This window comes from Chelonoidis abingdonii, unplaced genomic scaffold (genome assembly GCF_003597395.2).
Source record: "Chelonoidis abingdonii isolate Lonesome George unplaced genomic scaffold, CheloAbing_2.0 scaffold1030, whole genome shotgun sequence".
NCBI lineage: Eukaryota > Metazoa > Chordata > Testudines > Testudinidae > Chelonoidis > Chelonoidis abingdonii.
The window spans coordinates 1-7,828 of record NW_027425291.1 but is presented as its reverse complement, the minus strand read 5'-3'; the positions used below and the strand labels follow the sequence as shown (position 1 = coordinate 7,828).

At 52.9% G+C, this 7,828-nt stretch overlaps 1 pseudogene; it reads left to right on the top strand.

Moving 5' to 3' along the window:
* The first annotated feature begins 646 nt into the window (after positions 1-646).
* Positions 647-6,774, top strand: LOC116835769 (major histocompatibility complex class I-related gene protein-like; annotated as a pseudogene).
* The last annotated feature ends 1,054 nt before the right edge of the window (positions 6,775-7,828 follow it).

Below are 7,828 nucleotides of genomic sequence, written 5' to 3'. Positions count from 1 at the left end.
TTTTTCTACCTTTGTACTTACAACTTTGAAACTGAAGATTAGAAGCTTACAGATAGAAAAAATCCCCTCTCATAGCTGAGAGCCGGACAAAGACACACACACAAAACATTCCCTCCCTCAGCTTTGAAAAATCCGGTTTGCTGATTGGTCCTCTGGTCAGGTGTTTGGTTCCCTTTGTTAACCTTTTACAGGTGAAAGAAACATTAACCCTTAGCTATCTGTTTATGACAGCTACGGGATGGATAAATTGATGATTCTCTGTTCTGTTCCTTCCCTCTGGGGCACCTGGCACTGGCCACTGTTGGAAGACAGGATACTGGGCTAGATGGACCTTTGGTCTGACCCAGCATGGTCGTTCTTATGTTCTTAATAAATTATAGTAAATTGTGTGTACAGTCAGGATCCTGGCTCCCACCTGCAGTTTGGACACGGCTCCTTGCTCTCCTCCAGCTTCAGCTCCTGCATCTCCTACCCCTCCCCCAGCCCTTGTTCCTTTCCTACCCTCTCCCGTGACCTCCTCCTCTTGCTCTTCACACCCCCTCCAGTCCTGCCCTTTCTTCTGGGCCTCTTTTCCTTCTTCACACTCCCCTTCAGCCCCGCCATACCCCCAATACACTCTCCCCATCTGCTCCCCTATTCCTCACACATGCTCTCGCCCCTCTATACCTCCTCACCCCTTCCCCTCCTCACTCCCCCTCTGGCCCTGCCCCCACTTCTCCTCCTACCCAAGCCTCTTTCTCCCCAGTCAGGCCATTCTGTGAGCCCTTTCCCAAGTCTCACTCCCACAGGAGCACTCCTGAGGGCTCGTGCCACCTCTCGTGTATTACCAGGGGCTCCCTGGCAGGGTCTGGTTGGGTCTGACACCCCCTTCCCCCCCATAGGCCTGCACTCTAGGCGCATATTCCACACGGTGGTGTCGGAGCCCGGTCCAGGGCTGCCCTGGTACAGCCGTGTTGCGTACGTGGACGATCAGATCATCTTCGACTACACCAGCAAGACGCAGAGGGTGGAGCCCCGCCAAGTGTGGATGGCGCAGAACGAGGGTCCGGAGTTCTGGGACTTTCAGAACTTTTGGGCACGGCGCTGGCAGGCCTGGTTCAACGCGAGTCTGAACACCCTGCGTGAGCTCTACAACCGGAGCGAGGGTGAGTGCAGGACAGGACACGACTCGATCTAGGGACACTGGGACGTGGCGTGGGGGGGGACGCAATTGATGTAAACGGTGAAAGGACACAAGGATGTGTGTTTGAGGATCAGGGGAGGGGACAGCCCTCAGGGGCATTTTCTTGCTGGAGTCAGTGTGAATGTGGGGGACAGAGGGACATGTGCGGGGAGGGGGGAAGAGGGCTGCAGGATGGAGATTCCATGTGAAAGACATTTTTTGACACCCTCCAAAATAGGACTCTCATACTGTTCCCTCCCCAAACACCCCAGATTTCTGCTACCAGTCCTAGTTGCGACTACCTCTGCTGCCCTTCGGGGGACCCCAACCCCTCGTGTGTGATTATTTCCTGGGCAGAGTGGTAGAGGTGTTAAAGCCAGAAGTTCCCGTCAGACCCAGCTCGTCTGACCTCCTGGTGACCCAGGCCAGAGAATCGCACCCAGCAATTCCTGCACGGAAGGGTTTGTGCCTCCTGGCTACAACAATGACGCTGTCAGACCTTATAGCTAGAACAGGCCTCTGAGACGTCCTGTCTCAATCCCCAGACACTGAGTGATGGGGAATCCCAATATCGACGGCCCCAAGTGTTCAGACATCACGAGTCAGGCCCCCAAAATCCTGAGCTTGGCTTAAATGTTGTGAGTATTTTGGGAATAATACTGGAGGTTATTTTTATTTGCCCTCTGGTTTGAGCCTTTAGGGGACACATTTCCAGGGTTTTCCCTGCTCCTAGAAGGACTTGAAGTTACTGCAGTAAGAAAAGAGAGCTGAGACTCTGCTCTTATCCCATGAGTCCAGGAATTGGGGATTTAATAAAAGCACCTGCTATCATGAGACGTACAGTAAAGTCACAGGAGCAGGCAGTGCTGCATTCACCCCAGCCCCGGGGAGAAGCTGCTCACCAGTGAGCCTCCTTCATTGTTCGTTTTGTCTTATTTCCCAGGTGAGTTATCTAAGGTCAGGCTCCTCTTTGCTTTGCAGAGTGAGGGTCTGGAGAGTTAGTGAGAGAATCAGCCCCTGCAACATGCAGAGACTCCTGGGCTTCCTTACTGCTGGCAGCACAAACCCCAGCACGTGTCCCCTGGTTGGAGCCCCCGGGGTCATGCAGGTTCCCCTGCACACTATCGATAGATGTGTACAGAGCCATTCTTCCTGCTCGGTCCCCAGTGTGCAGGACTATAGCCATGTGGCCAGGCCCTCAACTGTGCTGTTTCACTTAGCTCGGTGATGATCCGTAAGCGTTCAGTGCCTGGCACTGCTGAACTGTCCCTGGCAGGTGAGGGTCTCTCTGATGTAATTTCTCTGCCCTTCCTGACAGGGGACTGGCAAGTGAAAATCTCTGATTCCCCCATGTCAGTGGTACTGGCCTGTCACATTGGTCCTCACCCAGGAGTGTCCCCAGCCCCTCCTGGTACCCCTCCCCCGGTCCCTCCTGGCTCCCAGCACTGAGACAGCAGCAAGGAGAACTAATTCCTGTCCTGCCCTGGACACCTGGGTTCCTGGTGGCCCTGCCCCAGGACTAAGTGACGGGGCGGAGGGTTGCCAAGTGTCTGCCCCCCAGCCTGCCCCCTCTGTAGCTAGTTTAACCCTCTCCTGACTAGTCTCACCCAGTGGTTCCCTGCTGCTGAGGCTCTCCAACCTGACCTCACATGGGCACTGGCCTCCCCAGTGCTGAGAGAGGGGCTCTACTTGCCCGCCCCTAACCCTGCGCTGGGGAGCTGCTGTTCTGTCCCTGCTGCCCCCTCCTGCCCTCCTCCCCCCTTTTATACCCTCCTTGCAGTCCTGGGGCTGCCATCTCACCAGAGACCGTCCTGAGTCCTGCGCTTTGGCCACCAACAGTGTTCCCCTCTCTAGCGGCGTCTGCTTCCAACACGCACATGGGGGAATTCAGGGTCTGGTCCCTCTGAGACCCTATCCGTGCCCCCACCCTGCTCATCCATGTGGAGTGCAGCACAGAAGAGAAGAGGGGTGGGTGGGGAGGCCTGACTCACTCCACTCCTCTCGGGTGCCTGGCTTGGGATCTCTGCGTGTTCTGTGACCAGCCACCCCGCACCTCTCCAGAGTCTCACTGCTTCTCTCATTACTCCGCCCCTTTTCCCCTCAGTTGTTTTCTCACTTTTTGACTTTAGTTGATTGGTGTAAATAGTTAATTGGAGTCTTGTAGCAGAGTTTCTTCTGCTCCTGGGCATGTCTCGGTCTTTGGGGTTCAAACCTGGAGCCTCCTGCGACAAGCCCGTGTCTTTGAGTGACCTGCACTCTAGCTGTCTAAAGTGCTTAGGTGAGACTCCTATTATGGATTGCTGTCAGCTCTGCCACCAGGGACTTGCTGGCACCTCTAATACATCCGTTGCTGGGAGTACAATAGTTGGTGCCAGCAGTGCAGGCAAGTAGAAGGGAGTATGTTGCCCTGAGCTTCTCCCTCCTTTTTTTTTTTTGTCGAGTGCGTATAGTTAAAATCATGTAAATTGAATCCACATATGATGAGACTCCCCTGTACGGTGTTCTTTAAGGACAAGGTACAACATCACCCCCAGCTGGGGTTCCTCCCAAAGGTAATCTTGCAGTTCATAGTAGTCAGGCCATTTTCCTGCCCATTTTCTTCCTGACTCTGTTTAAGAATAGGTAGGAATGGGGTCTCCACACTCTGGATGTTAGAGGCGCCCTGGTATTCTATATAGACAGGACTAAGTCAATCCGTAAATCCACACAGCTCTTTGTGACAGTAGCCGATAGGATGAAAGGCTCAGAGAATTTCATCCTGGATCACGTTGTGCATTCACATGTGGTACGAGCAGGCAGGTATCCCACCACCTGCCTTCCTGATGGTCCATTTTATGAAAGCACAAGCTTCCTTTGGGCTGTTCGTGGCCCAGGCCCGATCCAGGACATTTGCAGAGTAGCAACCTGGGCACCAGTATGTACTTTTTTTTCCAACTACGCCATCACCCAGCAAGCTAGAGATGACGCTAGGTTTGGTTGGGCAGTGTTGTAATGCACATGTCCCTGAATTCAGAGTCCACCTCTTATGGTACTGCTTTGGAGTCACCGAACATGGAATGGACGTGTGCAAGTATTTGAAGAAGAAAAACTGATTACTAAATGTAGCAGGATGGTTACCCTGCTCCTACCTTGAAGGGCTTAAAACAGCCCTGGGGGAAGGTTGTGGCTGGAAGCTGCTAAGATGGGCTGATTGGGAAATGGCTGCAGCTGGGTCACACCCCAATCAGGCCCTAAGCTGGCTGTATAAAAAGGCTGAGAGCCAGGCGCCCAAACAGTCTCCCTCTGCCTATAGAAGGAGAAGGGCCTGGCTATAGGGAGCTAGAGGCAGGGTACCTGAGTGGAGCAGGGCTGGGGAAAGGCAGAGGAGCTGGGGGGCTCCAGCCTGGAAAGCCCCAGGCTGTGGCCTAGCATAAGGCCAATGGGTCTTAGGGGTTGCAGAGGGCAGTCCAGGGGTAGGCAAAGGCAGCAGGTCCCCACCCCTTTGCCAGTGATGAGTGGTGTGCAGACTGCAGTCTGCCCCAGGGAGTGGGGGCTAGATGGTGTCTGGCAGTAGCCATACTCTGAGGTGAAGTAGGGATAGTGGGTGGGGGTTCCTCTGGGAGGGGGAGACCCAGAACTCTGGGGGTACTGCTGAGGGGGCAGCACCCAGTTAAAGGGGCACTGGGAGGGATGTGGGGGCCAAGAGACAGGTGGATCGCTGGCCTGCAGAGGGTGCTCCAGAGGCTGGAAATTGAGCTAATTCCTGGAGATCACCAGCAGGAGGTGCCATGGGGTGAGTCTGCTCTTCTACACTAAACTTTCTGTAAGTGTTGCTCTTTGAGATGTGTTGCACATGTCGATTCTGTGAGCCACTGTCCTGCCCCTCTGTTGGAGGTGCTGGCGAGAAGGAAGTGAGAAGGTGTGGGGTCATCCAGTCCCCTCCACTGTGACATGAGAGCTCTGCACTAGGGGGTGCTAGAGCCGGCCTGGGGGTATCACCGGTGACTGTGCGGGGCTCGCACACCTAGCATGGAGTGGACGTGTGCAACACATCGCTAAGAACAACTGTTACAGGAAGACTAGTCACTGGTTTTTGTCCAAACCTGTGGCGTTCTTCAGGGATGCAGCTCGGTGTGCTTGGCTGTCACCTGTGGCTGTGACACCAAATTTTAATCCCTTGGCCTACATTTTTCCAGAAGTGATTAGTGATTTTTGCGTGTCTGATACGCAGAGGCTGGGAGCTCCCACTTTCCTATCAGGCCCCTTTTAAAGGTCTCAGTTAGGCACCTAAAATCACTAGTGATTGCTGATAATCTAGGCATTTACCTCAAAGTATCTAATGCAGGGTGGGGGAGGGGTGAAAATATTTGGGACCCTGTGTGGGTTATTTTTGTTCCCCCACGTTCTGCCCTGTTTGCCAAGCTAGGGGTCTGATCCGTTCCCTCCTTGTCCCTTAAATTCTCCTTCCTGTCCCCATCCTCCTGTTTCCCCCAGTCTCCCTCCCTGCCTTCCGTCAGCCCAGGGGTGGCTGTACTAACTGAGTCTGCTCTTGGTTGTGTGCGAGATGGGGGCCGTTGTTGTGAAGATTAGCCTGGCTGTAGGAAAATGGTGGCCAGCTGAACTAAGGGCCGTCAATGACCTGATCCTTACAGGGAATCACCTTCAGATGCTTGGCCTCTTTTTCACATGGCCACTGTCTCAGCTGGTTCTTTGCCATTCCTAGATTGAGTTGGGGGCATGGGGAGATGGGGCAGGGAAACAGAGTGAGCCTGGGGATTCTCTGAGGTCATTTAAACCAGAGCAGAGCATAGTGTCGGGGACAGACCTGTACCCCCTCCCCACAGAGACATGGGGGTACTGTGAATGGAGGAGGTGAGGGACCAAGTGACCCTGTGGACCTGCAAAATTAATACAACCAGAGCAGGAGAGAGCGGGTACAGACCCTCCGCACTCTCTCTTGTCCAGAATGACCCTGACTACCAGAACTGAGGGGATCCTCAGAGCTGGAGGGGACAGACCCCTGCAGTATCTGGAGTACTCCCTTTGGGGTCATGCCACCTTGCACTCCGTGCAGGGAGCATACAAGAACAAGCAGCAGTGAGTTACCGCTTGAAGGTTGTGAGCTCTATGCAGTGGGGGGTCTTTAGACCCAACAGATGGGGAGGGTGCCCCCTGCAGGATGGGTTTCCTCCTGAAAGGAGCTGGAAGGGTGTAGGACCCAACAGCATAAGTGGGAACCCCATTTCTCAGGGGAAGTAGGGTCCAGCAGCAAGGAGAACCACCGCTGGGTTACCTGCAGTGAGGTCTTGGTGAGATTTTCAGGGAGAGGCTGTTGCTGACCCTCAGCTGTGTTTCAGGGTTTCACATTATCCAGATGATAACCGGCTGTGATCTCCGGGAAGACACCACCACTTGGGGGTTTTACCAGGATTCATATGATGGACGAGACTTTCTTACCTTCGATAAGGAGACCATGACTTGGGTAGCAGCAGATATTGGAGCTCAGATCACCAAGAGGAGATGGGATGCTGAAGTATTTGACAACCAGTGGTGGAAACACTACCTGGAAGAGGAATGTGTTTCCTGGCTAAGAAGTTCTCTAGAGTACGGGAAGGAGACTCTACAGAGGAAAGGTAAGATGGGGGACAAACCCCACCCAGAAGGTCACTACAAGTTACATCTTCATGCCCCAGTTTCAAAATGGAGCAGGGGAGTAGGGGGTGGTTCAGCTAACCTTGCGCCCTGGATGGGTGGGGAAACAACAACTCTCTGCCCCCCTCCAGCTCTGCTGGGGAAAAAAGATAAGAGATTGAAAATGTTAGAAGCAGCTCACTGTAGAGAAGCTGACCTAATGAGGCCAGATTTACAGCACAAACTCTCTCTTCCCTGGTGTGACGCAGCGTTATGAAGGCGATCTGCCTGTGCGTGCGCCTTTTAGAGCCCTGGGCTCAATTATGGAAGTGCCTCTGCTCTTATGGACACCAGCTGCAAACACCACGTGGTTCTTCCTCACTCCCCTCACCCCCTGTCCCACTGACGGTAGCTTTATTATCCTTGCCTCTCCCACAGCCATCTGTGCGCTTCCTTTCCTGCACCCCTGCTTGTGGAATTGCCCTCCCCATACTAACCTGGAAGAATCTTACCCGTGTCCTCAGTTTCCCCCCCGCCCCCCGAGACTGACCTTTGCTGCGACACTTCCACATATATTACTTGATTCTCTTATCAATAAGACATCAGATAATCACACTCAGTCACATTTGTTACCAAGCGTTTTAGTTAAAGATTAACCAGCACACGTGTAGAAGGGAAGAGGTTAAATGCTTTACCAGACTGATTCAGGGGGGCAGTTGCAGCGTAGTCTGCTTCAGAACGTTCACTCACTACTTCCCATCTATGTACAATTTCCCAAATTATTAGTATCATTACACACCCTAATCTTTCCCTTCCCAAACAGTTTGCATTTGCTGTTCAAGGTTACTTGACATTTGTACCCAATTTTCTGCAACAGTTCCACTAGTTGCTTATTTCTCTCTCAAACCTCATATCCTTGGCCATCTTTATAAATGCCAACAAGAAAAAGCTATGCAAATCAGTGTAATGTGTATTTCAGTGCCAAGAGGCTGGGAAACTGCTTTTTTAACATGTGAAAATCACTTTGAAATCAATAATATTGGGTAAATAGTTTTG